The following is a 16,929-nucleotide window of genomic DNA, read 5'->3' on the forward strand; positions in this document are numbered from 1 at the left end:
CGCCGTGCCAATGGGAGCCTGCCTGGCCGGCAGCACCACACCATAAGCAAAGCTGGGCGGCACTGGGACCAGGCAACGGTGTGCGGGGGCCCCTCTCACATGGCAGCACAAGGGACGGGGACCATCGGAGAGCCTCAGCGGGGACCGTCTGCCACTCGTGCGCACCGTGCCATCCCCAAACAGCAGCATTAAGTCATTTGCTTGCGCTGGTGTGGGAGGCGATATGTCATCAGGAAGGATGGAGCTACGGGATCTCTGTAAGTACAGCTGTGCACTTTGTTGTTCTGCTTCAGCCTGAGCGTGGCTCTGTAAATGGTGTTGTCAGTCAAGGAGTGGCGAAAGCAAATTCACCGTAGCTGCAAATAGCATGAAGATTTTCTTGATTTTGTCTCACAGGTGGTGAGATGTGTTCTTATTAACAGGTCCAGGCACCGAACAAACTCGTCAGCTGCTTGCTTTGCCTTGGGTGGCTGCTCAGCCTAATTAAGATGTGTCTGGGAGAAGATACTGTGTGTGCTCTGAGGCATTTCAGGACCTCTGTGCTTGAAGAGAGTGAGCCACATGGAAGGGAATGCTCCCTGCACGCAACTCCTAGCTGCCTGTGTGTAGTCGCCAGCGTCTGTACGCTGATAGCAGGTGCACTGGTGCAAGGATTTGTAAAGCACTACTGCAGACCCTCAGCCAAGGAAACATGAGTTGTTCATCATTCACTGCTGTTCTTAGCACGGAGAATTGTTGCTTTTCCTGCCCTCTGTTGTTTTATTTTGTTGGTTGTTTTTTTTTCCAAATTAATTTCTCTTTTGGAGGAGGCTTTTAGAAAGGCATGTAATTCCAAAGCTTTCTCGATTGCTGATGAAAACGTGTGAGTCCATGGTGGGTGTGGAGTGTTTCCTTGTCCACCATTGTAGGGCATGTGTTAGAAGTTTATTCCTCTGCCTGCTGGGATTCTGCTTTTGCTTTTATACAGTGGAGACAGTGTATTTAGAAGTAGGTTGGAAGGCAGGTGCAAATCTGTCCTTCTGTAGCCCTCTGGGGTTACTTGAGTTACACCAACTATGAGTGTGGCTCAGCACTGTTTGTCTTTTATCAGGTATTTGCCATTAGATGAAGAGCTTTGCAGATTTGGGGCTGGGGGATGATTGCTTAGCCCTCTCAGAGGCTGTAGTCATCTTATCAGGTTTGGGAAAACACATAGGAGAGAGGACATACAGGAACAAAAGATGTATAAAAAAGTTTCTGTATTTTTACTCTGTGCTCTAGCCTTGGGTATCAGGAATTTTATATTAACCAAACTAAATGCACAAGTCATGTGAAACTGACTGCCTTTTAGGGATCCTTTTTTGTGTGTGTGTTGTGTTCATTTTAGAAATAAACACAACGTTTCTTTTCCCAGTGCTGGGAGCTGCTGGAAAGTGGCATTGCTGCCTGGAAATCTCACACTGAGAGTGTGATTTTTTTTGGATAGAGCTTAACTGATCAGAATCGCTATTGAGATGCTGCCTTGCAAGTTGCGTCTGTGGAGCTTATTCTTTCTGCTGAAGGAATCAACATCACCTCAGCTGTTGACGCTGAAAGGAACTGTTTGTGTTTTCCAAGAACTGTTTGATTCAAATAAATTAGAAAAATAAAGACTGTAGAAAGCAATGCATCATTCAGTGGGAGTGTCTGCTGTGGAAGGGTATAGTAAGCTCCTCTGTGTAGTTTTGAGTGTTAAACCTGATGGTACTACTAAAGCAGGGGAGCCCTTCGTTAAGTTTGAATTATTGGCTTTTCTGAAGACATAGATGCAAGTCACTCGCCCTGTATTTCCCAGGGATATTTGGGTCACCTTTTATTGAAATGATTGCCCCAGCTATCCTGTGGCACTAAGCTTCAAAACAATGTTATTTTCCTAATGTGTAAAAGAGAGAACTATTGGCTCCTCCTGCAAAACTTATTTTTGTTGAGCAATGAAGTGCCCGAAATTAATTTTTTTGGAATAGTTATTTAGCTGCTACGTCACCTTCCTCTGGGACCTGTATCATTTACTTGTATTTATTCAGCAATGATCTGGATGAAAATCTCATCACATACAGCAGTCTAGGTAAAGAGATGTGCCCACTTCACATCGTAGAGGGGGATGTTTTAATTTAGGCATAAAAAGATGAAGGGAAGCTTGGACTCTGCTCATCTGGGCATGGCTTGTCTTTGGCTCCAGCCTGGCCATTTGGTAGGCATCAAAAGGAAGCTCCATTGCACTTTTCTGGGTTTTTATTTCTAAACCTACTACGTTCTGCTTTGTTTTCTGATTGATAATGTGGGAGCCTAGGAGAACATTGTCTTTTGAGGTAACTGCATCTCTAACATGATGTCTTTGTTCTTGTTAATGCTCCAGGGATATAGTTCAAACAATACAAACCTCTTACGTTTAGTCGCTGTCACTAAGCAAATACTCTGTGACTGCTGAGAGTCCCTGTATCTCCCATAACCTTGTTTGAAGGGATTTGTTTACTTGTCTATCCCTGTGCCTTAGCTGATAAAAGGAGGATGATGGGGCAGGATAGAGGCAGCCTACGACTGTTAAGCTCTGGATAGTGCATTATGTCAGTCTGTCTGCTGGCTTCAAACCACATTATAGTGCCAGAGGTAGAAAAAATTGTGCTGCAGTCAAAGCCACATTTGCATTAGATTTTTTGACCTTATGGTGTAGAGAACAGTTGCTTGTCACTAGTGCTTGGGGATGATCTATGTGGGGGAAGCATTTCAGATTCCCAGGCTATGAGAGTTCCAGCAGTAACAGAGGAGTGAGTAGGCTTCAGTGAGAGCTGTGGCATGCTGGCAGCAGTTGGGAGGATGCAGAAGCTGAAAAATGCTATCTTGAGATAGCTTTAATTGGTTGCATTGGAAAACACTTGGTTCGACAGGCTCATATGTCTTCTAAAATGCTTGGTGCCAGACCAAGTTGGCATTCTTCCCTTGACTTACACTAAAAGCCACCAGGCATTGATCTGATCTTCAGTCTTACGCTTAAATTTTTCTTGGAAGAGCAAGATTTTTGCAAAGGCAGCAGATTATTTCTCCTCTCCCTTTGCCTCAGCAATAATAATGTTGAAAACTTGAGCTGAATGGGTATTCCCCATCTTCTGACTCATTTCATTGTGCTTTCAACTTAACGCGTTGTCCTTCATCTGCTCACAGAGCCTCATTCCCTTATGTTTGTCTGTACTGGAAACGGGCAGTACAGACATTTCAGTACAGGAAGTAGGGCCTTGGATGGCTCTTCACTTTCCATGTGTTCAGAGATACTGAACTGGAATATTTCACTATTTCCCTGGATCTTAACCTTCCTTCTGCTTCAGTAGAAACATCGTGATCACGCTTGTTCTAGGTAAGTAGATGCAAGAGCCGCCACTCATCAGTTTTACTTCAGCTGTATTTTTATTTTCATCCAGTTATTCGAGTAATTTTTATGCACCCCACAAACCAAATACTCTTCTTTCTGGATGTTTGTAGATCCAGAGGAGTTGTGCACTCTGATAAATCGAATGAGGCTAACAGCTCAAATGAAACGTTTCTTATTTTTGTTTTGTTAGTTATTCCATACAAGACATGGCATACATAGAACCACATGCCAAGTCGCGGAAAGCTTTCTCTTCCTATTCCATACATGCACTCTTCATCTCAAATGTCACGTGCACACAACAGAGCACTGCCAAGCACAGAATAAAAGTGGAACAGCATAAAACAAAAACAACTGAATCGTGAAAAGCGCATTGATTTGCTTGACACCTATTTTGTTCAACATCGTGCCATTCTAATCTGAAAACTCCTGTGCGTCACAAAAAGTTTTCAGAACAATGGAAACTGTCAATTGCAGCAGATTTTACAGACCTGTCATTATTCTCCTATTGTCTTGAAGCACTAAGTGGCACACAGAAAGATTTTTGGCAGCATTTCAGTGACTTGTCTTGTAAAGAGGGATCATGTGTCTCTACTTCATGTATGTTATTGTTTGCAATTAGAGTGTTGCCCAGCACAGCCCCTGGGAGCATATCTGCTCCCATTCCAGCATGCTTATTTTATGGTGCTCATTTATTCTGTCTCTAAAAAAACTATAGATTTCCTTTCACATTTTGACTCAATGTCTTGTAGAGAGCCTGAATTGCTAGAACAAATTAACATCCTGTTCCAGCTGCTGCTCCTTGGGAATGGTGGGAACAGGGCAAAAGCAGAAATTTTTACCTATTAGAGCATCTAATAGGTCCTCACCTGCTTTAGTGTGAGCAGGCACACTCTTGCTCTGCCCTGTGTTCTTTCGCTGCTTAATAAGCAGTTCTCCACTCTCCATCATTAGGAACTACAAGCCACTCTTAGGGACATGTCTCAGAATAGAGGCAAGATGAGAAGAGAGATTGGTTTTGTGTTAGGGAGACTCAATTGTGCAGATCATGTAACTGGACAGTGTTTTGGCATCCATAACTATCTCTTCCTAGTAGTATCATCCACATCCCTACCCAAATGAAATTCTGTTCCAGTATAGCAGGGATCATGACATTCACTCTGAAAATGAAAACGTGAATTGAGTTACCCACCCTTATTTCCATTAGCTTGCAGAGCCCATATGTATTGGAAAAAAAAAATTATAGCATTTTGAAAAGTCTGCAGAACATAGATCTCTTTTTTGTGGGCTTCACAACAAATTCTGGCAGGTTTCTCTACTTAAGCATTTAATGGTTGAAAAAAATGATGAGAAAGTCGGGCCCCAGGGGAGAAGTGTGACCTTCATATAAACTAGAACTTTGATTAGCTGTTTTGGATGTTTTAAACTCCTCTGTAATGCACAAAATCAGTCTTGTAATGGGGTGAAAAAGGAGATCTTCATATTAATGCTAGCATGCTGTCAAATTAATACATCAAATACTACACTCTTATCCTGAGTTGGTGGACTGCTTTTATCAGTGCTTTTGATGTGGCAATGAAAGTGCTTGTTCCATAGCTACAAACCCAACTCTTTTAGTCTTCCCTTCACTTTGAACATCAGTTTTCTTAAGACTTGGAACACAGTTATATGGAGAGCAGCTTTCACAGATGGGTATTTCAAGATACACATCTGAAGGCATATTAGAAGCCACACAAAGGGATTCTCTTTTAAACTAGATTTTCAAGTAGCCTTCTGGCTTGACCTCTTGATCCACTCCCAGTTTGCATTTCAAGAAAAGGTATCTACCCACATATGGTTATCTCCACTAAGATCAAAGCCGTCACTTTATTCCGACACCTGTGAGAATGAAATGGATATTTAAAAAAAAGTGGGGGAAATGGTGAAAAGGTTTGAATGATTTCACATTTATAAAAGGCATGCACCCACGAATCTCAGAAATGATGAGAGTGCTTTCAAGATAAGCTGCAGCTCCTTTTCTCGGAAGCAGCAGAACATTTCTTTATTTGTTAGTCTCACCTAGGTAATTAAACAGACTTGAAAACATAAACAATTATAGATTTTCCAGATCTACGCAAATATAGCTCACTTTTCTGTGAAAGTTACTAAGGTTCTAATTTCAGGGTGGATTTTCTGCCTTGGTGTCCAATGGATTCCACTGTAAGGGATGGTGTTGTTTTATGCTTCCTTTGGAATCTCTCCTCAAGGTGTGATATCTTTCTCTGTTTCCTTCTCTGACGAATGTGTAGACTGTCATAGATTTATCCCAGCCCCAGGAAGGGAAGCCTGGGGATCTGAAGGACTGCCTTGACTGTCCTATTAGAGATCTTCATCGGTAGAAGTGCAGCTCTGTTCATCTGTGTTTCATGCTGACGTGTGAAAACAGCAGAGGGGCTTTGCAGAGCCCATCTCTCCTCCATGTAGATCATGGACGTAAGGCACAGGGGAGTCAAGGTGTGCATTTTGCTGGTGTGCCTGTGCCTCAGTACTACAGGAGCCCTTGGCTTTTAGCTAGATAGGATATGCCAGAACATGATGAAGCCAGTGCCCTGAACCCCCTAAAAGAGGAGCAAGTCCCAGTTCTTGTCACCCCAGCAAAGCTATCACCCCTTCATCTGATAATTCACCACAATGCTGGGGAACATTGTGGCTTGATCTGTAAGAAAACTAAGTCACGTTCCTTGTCTTCAACACAAGGGGCTAAAATCTGTCTCAGGCATTAGCCACAGGATGGGAAGAACTATAGGTTACCAGTCTTCTATCTTGTCTCCCTCTGTGCCTTCACAAGGGGGCTTCTCCTCTCCTTTTCCCCGTACTCATCTTGTGTAGGATAGAGTTCACTCCGGGGATGATGAAAGCTCTGCTCAGCTTGCAGAAAGAGGAGCTTTTCTGAGAAAGGCTCTACACTGCCTACATTCAGGCTCTCAGGATTATATTTTGAAACAGTTACAGCTGCAAAGAGATATAGGATGCACTTGGAAGCTCTTGTTTTTACACCTCTCGCTGCTGTGGTGCATAAAGTAAATAGGCAACAGTCACAGTTGTTTCAGGGATAAATTCCTGCTTTCTCACTTCATGACTTACTTTCTTAAATCCCTTGCTCAAATTACCAACCCATACCAAACAACTGCAAAACATTTTGGAGGTTATGTTTAAAATGTATGATGTCCTATTTTCAGTCACATATGGATGTATTCTATTTTCTAATACTACAGAAAAAGTACGAGTGAATCTCAAACAAAATAAGTTTTGCTTGTTCATGCATTAAATTATAAATCAACCCACTTTCGCATGCAGAATTTCCATCGTTCATAAGTCATGGACTCCCACTCCAGGCTGAACTTTGCACCAATCCCAATAACAGTTTTCACAGCCAAAAGTTCTAGCCCAGTGAATGTCATGATTTTGAATTTTTAATACAGTTACAATATAAATGGAAACTTCCAACCAAGAATTTATTTAACGGAGTAAAGATCAAGCGTTTCATGCGTAGATCTGTGCGCCAGCATTTGTCATTCATTTGGTAAGACAAACAATTGCTGGATGTGCATGAGGTTTTTTTTGGATCGTAAAGCACTTTGCTGGCAACCAACAAGGAGATAGTCACCTTTCTAACCCTGCTGTGTGTTACTGAGTATCAGTAATTGAAAGGAACTTAAGTCAAAGAGATATATGACTGATTTGTCATGTGAAAAATATAGGAAAGCCGCACAGCTAATTATATGATTTTAAACTTAAAACACCTGACCTCAGTTGCTGCTTGTTCAAGAAGTTTGCTGGGCTATGATTTAGAGCCTTTACTGCACCAAAATCCCAGTTTGCAGTAGTGGGCAGCCAAAAGATAATCATGGTGTACAGTTCTTGTGATTGTAAAGAAATGTGCACATTTCATCACCATCTCCTGCACAGGCAGACACCTGGGTCTGAATTCAGATCGCTTTGGATCCTGCCCTTGACATGCTGTCCCCATCCATGCTTCTGTGTCATTAGCACTAGAAGCCACATAACCTAATGAGGCAGACATGCATCTCTGACACCTCAGCCAGTTTGGAGCATCTGTATCTGGCTGCAGCCAGTGCTACAAGGCCCACCTGTGAGGGGTGAATACAGTAGGGTGTGTATGACCTGTGGTTCAGAGCACAGCAGTAATCCTTTGCAAATCCAGTTGCCTCACTGCTTATTATTCACTGCTTACAGGAACTTTTTGCTTGGGATGCAAATTCAAGAGCTGCTAAAAAGAAACACCAATGCAGGAGATGGGACGTTGGCTGCATTGAAACAAGTGTTGCAGCTCCCACCAGTTTCAGTGATCCTAGGTTTGCACCCCAGAATCAAAGGCTCACCTTTCCTGTGGAATGAAGTGGCCAAGTTGTACCATTCAGTAAGTCAAAAGACACGTCCTCCTAAGGAGAGTGAAAGATGTCAGAAAGCTCTGTGTGAGCCAGTTGCAAAACAAGAAACAATTTTGATTACCAATATATAAAGAAAAATGTTTGTTCCACCAGGCATAAAAGCTTGTTCTTTTCTTTGCTGTCAGGATGCGGGAAGAAAGGAAGAAATAAAGGTACTTGTAGTTGGCTGGTGCAGTCCAGCAGCACAGTCAGTCAAGTTGTTTCATCATTCCAAGTCATTCTGTAATAGCACTGATTTATCTTGCTGCCTTGCAATTGTCCCCTGTTGATAATTTCAGTTTTGTCAAGGCATAGGTTTTGTTGAAAACCTCCAAGCTCCTTTTACCTGCAGTGAACAGTAGTATAACAGAGTAAGATTTTCTCCTTTTCATTGATGCCTATAAATAAACCATGCTAACCCCGAAAACCTTAAGGCTGTAGGATTATTTCTTTTTTTTATAGAATGCTATTTCTAAGCCACATTGACTCAGCAGAAAGATGTAAGCACTTTATATGATAACAGGTTGATAGTCAAGCCCTGATGTGAATACTCAACTCTTTAATTCTAGCTGCAATAGACGGAAAGGAGACCATGCTTTATTATATGCATGATAAATATCTTAGTTATGTGTGTTGCTCTTTCGTTTTTTTTTCTGTTTCTTCAGTTGAGTGCGAAGGAGAATGAGAGAAAAAGAGGAGGTAATTTAACCAAATGCATTTAATTCGTATCTAGGAACAGACTGCTTAATAATAAATTCTCTAGTTCTCTACTGCGCTAAGCAGAACTACTCACAGGAGCCATTTTATGCAGTTCAGTGGGATTGTTCCAATATGTAAGTGCTACCCAAGCATGATTTGAGCCACTTTGAAAATTATATGAGGTTTCTTTGAAAACTGAGTCCCTTGGATTTAGGGGCAGAAGATTATTATTATTTATACGATGTATGTGTGCAAGAATCCAATTAGAAATTATTGGAAAATGCAGCTTTGTTTTATGAAGTGGGAGAGGATAACCAGGATGGTTGATGCTGCTGGTGTAAGAGGAGGAATGATATGTTTTGTGTGTGCAGATATAATATACAGTCTAGTAATACTTCTGGTTTCTTTTCTAGTCCTTCAAAACTTCTTACTGATGCAGTTCATGATCTGATCACTGGAAATGTGAACATGCAAATCTCTTGTATTGCCAGGTTATTTCTGTTCTTCCTGGTATTCTAAGCAGATTCAAAAGGCTTCTTCAAAATAATGTAGCTAAATTAATACACTGTACTGACAAATGTATGAGTGAAACAGGGATGTACAACAGCCTAAAGATGTTACCCACCAATCAAGTTATTTTCCTGCTGCTATCAGTCTTGAGGAGGAGTTGGGCTCTGAAAATTTTTTACCTAAAAAAGGTCCCTGATATTAGCTCAGAAAGGAAGAAAAAGAGCAGATTTCTACTGTTTTGTGTGTATTTTCAGAGCTGAGTGAGAGAAAGATTAAACTGTGTGTGTTTGACAGCAGCATTTGAGCACTTGAGTGAAATTCTGTCTGCTCTGCTCTTAATCCTGTGATAATTCAGGATCCGTAACCACTGATTCCTAAGCATGATAATCCAAACCCCCTGCAGCTGGTGGTGTTGGTCTCATCAAGAGCCTCACTGGCCTTTAAATAGAAAGTAGCTTAATCTGATCGACAGCTAAGTGTTGTTGGATTTTCTTTTAAATGAGTTTGGCTGGTTTAGTCGTTGGTTTCAATGTAGTGCTTGGATATCATTCTTCCTCTTTTGCATCTTTTGATGATGGCCTTACCGTAGTAATTATGAAAATTATCCCTACTTAGGAATCTCACCTATAGTGAAATTTCAGTTAGCATCATGTAAAAGCTTTCCTCTGTATCCAACAGATTTTAGAAATCTGTTCCTAAGATAAAGGAATTTAGAAGCATGAATACCTGGATATGCTGTATAACTCATGGTCTTGTTTTCAGCAATTGAGGATATTGGATTGAAATCATAGCTGTTCACAGATGTTAGCCAGTAGCTTTTCACTGACATCAGTGGGCATTCAGATTGCTCCAGGTTACTATTAGAGAGACATGGTAAATTTGAGATTGCCCAAATTGATCTTCTGTCAGAATGTACCTTCTGGACAGATCATAGGAGTAATCTGCAGAAATGCACACGATACTGATTAGACAGGTAGCTACCTAGTAAGTGTTTACTGAATTTACATATAGGGTATATAATTGGCCACAAAGCTCACCTTTTCCTGAGATCTTTATTACACTTATTTGAAATCAGGAAAACTACTGGAGGTTTGTCTCTAAGGCTCTGGCAATGTGAAGTCAGAATCACTGTGTGCATTGCCAAAGCAGAGGTATGGCTGGAAAATAACAAAAATAAGCAAAAGCCAAGAGAGGAAAGAAAAGTACAAGTCCTTGCAGTGTTTGAGGGCAAAGAAGAGTTAACAGTGGGAAAGGCAGAACTGCGAGCCAAGATTTGTTGTGGCTGGCAGTCTGTGTTGTGAAGGGAGAACATTCATGCCATGTCCAGAATGGAAAACCAAGCCCAACCTTGAACAAGAAGGTATTCTTTATATTTGGCAGGCATGCTATCTCTGAGAAACAGCAGGGGAGAAAGCACTGTCTCATGGTGTTGTTGTTGACTAAGTCAGGCTGATGCAGTCTCTTCAGTTCATCCACCTACCACAGACTTTTTGTCCCTCCAAAAACCAAGGAGGAGAACTTCACTCTTGCCTCCATGGCTTTCTGTCTGGGACATGCATGAGCAATAATGCTATCCTGACAGAGTGGGATGTTGCAGATACAAAATATAATGAAGATTCGGTGAAATAGCTCAGACAAAGAAAAAATAAACTTGTGTCTCTGGGGCTAGGATTTCCCTGCAAATGGCCTGAAATAAAGCATAAACCCAATTTACCGATGTAAACTCGTTATATTAGCCAAGGGCTCTTTTATAATTAAAGCATTGACATTCTGGTTGCTTAAAAGAGATGTGAAATTTTCTTCAACAAAAGAGGCATTGTGGAGAGGCAAAAATAACCACTGCAAATACACGAACTCTGAAATTGTTCCTGATGCTCATTTAAACTTGTTTCTAAACCACTGGGTTCAAATGAGGGCCATTTTTCCTTACAACTTAAATTTGTCAGCATCGGAGCAGTCAAACTTAGGGTCTGAAAGAGCTGAAATGTGAACAGTTGTACATCACAGCATGTGTGAAAATACATGATAGGCAATATCTGGGCATTGTTAAGGTTTAGACTAGGTCACTGATGCCTGCTTGGTGAACGAACCATGGTGGCTCATGGCCATGGGCTGCTTCATTGTTACATGATTGGGGTGGCCCTGCACTGTGACCAGAGCCAAAGTGTCTTCCCCTTGCACACATCCTTTCTCAGAAACTTGCAGATTGCCTCTTTGAGGAAAGAAGAATGGAGCAACACTTGAAATAGAGAGCAAGCAAGCACAGTCTGTGTCAGCTGTTTTGGTGGCAGTAGATAGATCACCTTCAACAAGATGGCTATTAAAGAGACCTTTTCCACCTTCTTTTCCTACAAATGCTGGTATTGGAAAAGGTATTTGAGTGATTCCTGTATCATTTACATTTTCTGTGTTTCCGGCTATATCGGGATGCTTTATTTAATCAAAATGAATAAAAGATGTAGCATCTTCATTGTGTTGGCCAAATAACGATCATCTTCAAGGAAGAAATTGGAAATGTAAAAGAAAGGCCTCAAAAACATGTCCCTGAGGATAAAAAAATGCTGAGTCCTGCAGTGTTTCTGTTCATACTTTGCCCTTTCACCCTCTTTTTTCTTTTCCTATCCTAATGGTGGCAACTGATGCAATAATGGGCTCCTGCACATTTTTACACCTCAATCACATTTAGAACCTGACAGCTTTATCTTTCTGGAGTACGAACACTACTTGCAGCCTACAGCTGAAACAATTAGCTATAAAACAGAAAGCAGCTTCATGAAGAAAAAAATAAAAAAGAAGAAAAAAACCTCCAGCTTGCAGACACATTTCACATTTTTAAGACTTTATTAAAAGAAAGCAAAAGAAAAAAATTCAAGTAGGTGAAAAAGCCTCAGAGTACTTAGCTGTATTTTATGGGTTTTGTGACAATAAATGATTTAAACTAAAAGTCATTTGAGAATACACAATAGAAGAAACAGGCTTTGACAAGAGCAGAGAGAGAAGAGTAGAAATAGTGGTGTTACTATATGTGCCACATGCACTAAAAGCAGCAACTGAAGGGAGGAATTTGACCAAACTCTATGAAAATGTATCCTTCTAGCTCTTATTAATGAGTTGTTCTGTTCCTTTCCCAGTTTCTCTTGACCCTTTTCTGAGGGTTAAATTAATCCCTTGTGCAGCTCAGCTGAGGATAATGAAGTTCCCCCAGGGTACCAATGTAGCCCTTGGGTTTGACCTACAGAAGGCTGAGCCTCTGTTCTTCATTCTGTTTTCAGGCAGTTTTGTTTATATTGCATTAATTAAAAACACTTTCTCCATTCCCCAGGCTGATGTGCTCTCCTGCACAGAATAAAGAAGGTTCCAGTGCCCAGCAACTTGCAGCCTATCCATGCCTGTGCAGAGACACAGTGGAAAACGCAGCTAACAGGGGAACTGCACGATCCAGATCATATTTGTGAGCTAAAATGTGCATGTTCTGGTAGAGCCTGTGTGGGCAACCTTTAAGATGTAAAGGGACTTTGGATTCCAGCAGGCTGTTCTGGTGCTCACAGTTTATGATTCTGGAACCATAGGTATCGCTTGCAGTTCACCACTGAGGGAGAGTTCAGTTTGTTGGAGGTGAAAGCAAGGCATTTGACCATGTGGTCATCCGGGATTTGCTCTAGGGTGGCTAAGCTGAAAGGTCTGCTCCAGTTCCTACAGGCTAGATTTTTAGAAGGTTTTAAAACAGGTGCTTTTTTTCCTCAACATTTAAATACATCACTATCCACAAATAGTACCAGTTTGATGCCCATAATATAAGTTTTATTCAGTGTGAGAGACTGGCTGCATTTTGGTCCAAAGTTGCCTCGTTCTTCTGATTATTTTGCCTGCAGTGACCTTCCTCTCTCGTTTCTCCTTTCTTTTCTCCCTGGCATACTATTCTACCTCGCTTGTCTTTTATCTTTGCATCCTCTCTTCTGTCCTGCCAGTGCGCAGATACCTAGGTGCCACAGAGCAACCAAGCAGAGATGGTGCTTCGCTGCAGAGCATCAGAAGTCACAAACCACTGAGAGAGAGAAGTTACCCTTATGACAGCAATCAGAGCACAAAAGCTTTTGGCTCTTTCACCTTATTTTGTCATGGATGACATTGCACGGCCTCTGACAACTTGAAACTCTTCAGAGTTGGTAGCACATATCAGGCTACTGAAATTTGCAAAAGGGAAGTTTTCCATAAGGTCATAACCAACGAGTGAAAATTAAAAGGAATTTATAGGATGTCCTGACCATATCCCAGTGATGTTTGTGATGGTCAGGCTGTGTGCTGGTCCTTTGCCACTGTAGCTGTTGGGTTACTTGGCTACCATTTGTCTAGAGGGCATATTCTGAGGGAGCAGTGGTTGGCTCAGAAAGTCTTTTTTCAAGGTCTTTAGTTGTGTTGCATTTGTTTTGCACTGATTTTAGAGAATGCTGATTAATATAAATCATCTTGTATTACGACACTTGAACAAGGCCTATAATCATGCCACTACTTCAGCTGTGTCTGACTGAGAAGACCCCAGATTAAGCTGAGCACTTATAGCAAGGAGTCCCCTCTATGCCAGCTGGGAGGCTGGAACCAGCTGCTTTCTGAAATTTGAATGAAGAAATGAAAGAATATCCAAACTGCTTTATAAAATTGTCTCTTTCTCATTACCCTAATCACATAAATATGCTGAAGGCTGCAATCAGAGTATTTTTTTTCTCTTCTTTTTTTTTTTTCCCCTTTAAATCAGGCTCAGGAAAAAAAAAAGATTAATGAACATCTTACTGAAAGGATCACTCAAGTCATCCAGATCCCATCCCTGCAACTCAGTAGTAGACATTAGAGCAGAGGAGATCACTCTACTTCTGTTCTCTATGTCTTCTTGCATGCAACATTTCTCAGTGCCCTTTAAGCCACGCAGATCTGCATAGAAAACTGAGTAGCCTATATAATGTGCCATGGTATAGATCAAGAGGACAGATTTCAGTGTCCTGAGATATATTTCATTTCTTAAATGAAGTAGTGTCACCTCTGAGAATTACATTTTTGAATGAAGTTCCTGATGAGGTAGAAGGAAAATCCCCAACATACTCAGTTACAGTACTACGTGTTGCTTTCCCAGCTCAATGTGGCTGTGATTTAAGCTGAGTGTGCCTTTTCCCATTCACTCACTTAGATGTAGCAGTTCCCAATCTTTAGTACTTGAGAGAAGGAAAGCATGGAAGGATTAAGTGATGTATCCAAGATCATACAAAGGCGTCTGTGGCAGTCAGCAGTTAGATCAGTGCATCCCAAACGTCAGCACACAGTGCATAATTTAAAGGACTGGCCTACTTCCTTTGTTTTTTAGTATCTTAAATGAGAAAATAGCCTTTAGATAGTATTCCTAATATGATCCTTGCTAAGTTTTTAGACTTGGCTTTACTAAAGTACTGGAAATTGGTAATACTTAGCCTATATTTAAACAGAATTCCTGGCCCAGTACTTAATTTCAAGCTGTCTTTTCTCATTACTATTGGCATGAGTTTCTCTTAAGGAGTATTCTTACTGCTGTCAAAGTTTAACAAATGAGGCATGGTTTCACAAGAGAAAGCTTGGAGCTTTGTTTGATTTCTGGCACGACAAACATTTATCTGATCAACATGGAGCAATAGCAAAGTGATGGCTAAACCAGATCCTGCAATAGAAGCATTGATATTGCAAATGGAATGGAATGAAATACAATGAAAAGCACTGCACTGGGTGTGGGTTGCTCTGAGTGCAGAAGAAGTGGAGGTCCTGTAGCATTCTCTTGGTATAAGTGCCAAGGACAAGAATTGCACAGTTGTGGAAATGCTCCATGCTCCACTTATGACAAGATCCTTTAATACCAGTAGTTTGGTCTTGTGAGGTCTTGAGCATTATCAGCCCTCCACATTTTCGTTATCAGTTGAAAAGAATAAAAATCGACTCCTAGTGCAAGGAGACAAGAACAGAAAATTCTCAACAAATAAATTAAAAATTGACATCTATAAGCCTTTTGCTTTGGAGGAATGTCTCTGTTCAAAATGTTACTTTCCACAACTGGGCATCTCTGCCTTGTATATAACATCCCCACTTAGCATAGGAGATAAAAGTCACATCTGTGGCTCCATTTGTCTAACAAGCAGTCTTCCTGCAGGCTCTCTCATACTTACCCTGGGGGGAGTTTGTAGACCTTATCTAAGAGGAGGAATTACTTTGTTGTGGCTTTGACATGCTCTTTAAACAATATTCAGAAACCATCTGAAACCACAGTATATAAAAAGGATCCTTTTTGTGAGTCTCAGTGGAGAAAGCAAGAGTGAGAAATTTCCATGTTCTGTTTTCTGGCTTTAGTCTGCATCCTAGTCCTTGGTTAGGAAGCTTTTTAAGTCATAGGACATGGTAATTAATACTGAAATGAACAAAAGAAGTTTAAAGACTTTCTGCTGCTGTTCAGTGTTCTCATTCACCTGCTCCCCTCATCATTTAGATGATGCCTCAGACTGGTGATTTAACTGATGTCTTGCTTACACTGGTGCAAGATAATGTAATGCGTTCTTCATTTGACAGAGTAATTTAATCCTTGTTCTTCATAGGATCTATTGAAAAATGCTCCCATTGCTCGTGCTCTAAGCTCTGCAGTGCTTTGTCCAGCCCTGACTTGTGAGCTGGCAGGATATGTAGATTGCCTTCAGATTGTATGGCAGAGTGCTAATCCACTGGCAGGTGAGACTCCTTTAGATTTGTACCCAGAGCACTCTCAGGAGCTGAGTTTGAACCCTGAACCACTCTGATGTACTGCACCAGTTACCCTCTTGCATTAGTTGAAATGGCAAGTTCAATAGAATTTTCGCTCTGATTACAGAAAAAACTTATTTTTATAATACTGACCATCACAAGATCTGTAAGAAGAGAATGACAGCCTCTGCTTAGCCACCCAAACACCAGCAGAAGCCGGTCCTGCTGCCATGTGCTGTCCTAGCCGTGATGGAAAAACTGGAGCAGAAACCAGGGGTTGGTTCCTCCTTCTCACCTACAAGGAGTTGGGCTTGAGGCCACTCAAACATTTCATTCCCAGGACTTGGCTGTAAAATTTTAGTTCATTTTTAATTTTGCTTGAGAAATTCTCCTCTGTTTGAAAATAATGGCTATGTTTACAACAGTAGCAGCAGCAGCCAAACTTTCAGGAAGGAAACCTTGTTGTTTGGGGGCTGGGAAGGTTGCTTCTAGTAATGTAAAATCTCAGCTTGGCATTGGCAAGGAAATGGCATGCTGCTGCTGGAACAGGGCAGAGAAATAGGCTCTTCAGGGCTGACATCCCTTTAGCTTCCCTGCATTCTGGAGAATCCCCAAGGCCCTGTGGAAACCAGATGCATTCCTGCTGCAACAATTACTGTAACCGACCCTTGCTGGAAGGGAACATTTAGGGGGGAAAACGTTACAGTATTTTCTTTTGGAAAATTCCACTATTGACATGAAAAGCAGCAGGGTAACAGCAAAGATGGATTGCAAATTTTGACAGCGCCGACAGGTAAATATTGGCTTTGTGCAAACAAGTTTCTATAAATAACCTGTCTGCTCCAGAAACTCCACAGATGGCAGCGGGGCTGCTGGGGTATTGATTTACCCACTGTGCTCAGTGCAGAAAAGCACAGCTGTCAGCTTTGCTGTTCTCCTCGTTCAGAGTGCTGCTCCAGCTCCCGCTGAGAGCTGCGTGCCTTGTTCACCATTTTTCTTTAGCAAGTGGTGATGAAGATTAAGAGCCCAGAAGAAATAATTTGAAAGAAAAACCTGCCAAAGCAAGTAAGAACAAATGAACAAGGGTAGAGAGTAACTCTAGAAAAAACTGTGTGTGTATCCACACTTCCAAAAGCCAGCAAGAACCTCTCTCTCTCTCTCTTGCTA

At 41.4% G+C, this 16,929-nt stretch overlaps 1 protein-coding gene across 5 annotated transcripts in view; it reads left to right on the top strand.

The window, feature by feature from the left end:
- ELMO1 (engulfment and cell motility 1) overlaps positions 1-16,929 on the top strand; it is a 291,509-nt gene that overhangs the window by 213,576 nt on the left and 61,004 nt on the right. The window contains exon 1 of one of the 5 annotated variants that reach the window (XM_010713030.3): positions 43-257. The exons of the other annotated variants lie outside the window; for them this stretch is intronic. The gene's annotated coding sequence lies outside the window, so the exon portion shown is untranslated. Of the gene's footprint in view, positions 1-42; positions 258-16,929 lie in introns of those variants that run through there. 5 annotated transcript variants of the gene reach the window in all.

Source organism: Meleagris gallopavo, chromosome 6 (genome assembly GCF_000146605.3).
Source record: "Meleagris gallopavo isolate NT-WF06-2002-E0010 breed Aviagen turkey brand Nicholas breeding stock chromosome 6, Turkey_5.1, whole genome shotgun sequence".
Lineage (NCBI taxonomy): Eukaryota > Metazoa > Chordata > Aves > Galliformes > Phasianidae > Meleagris > Meleagris gallopavo.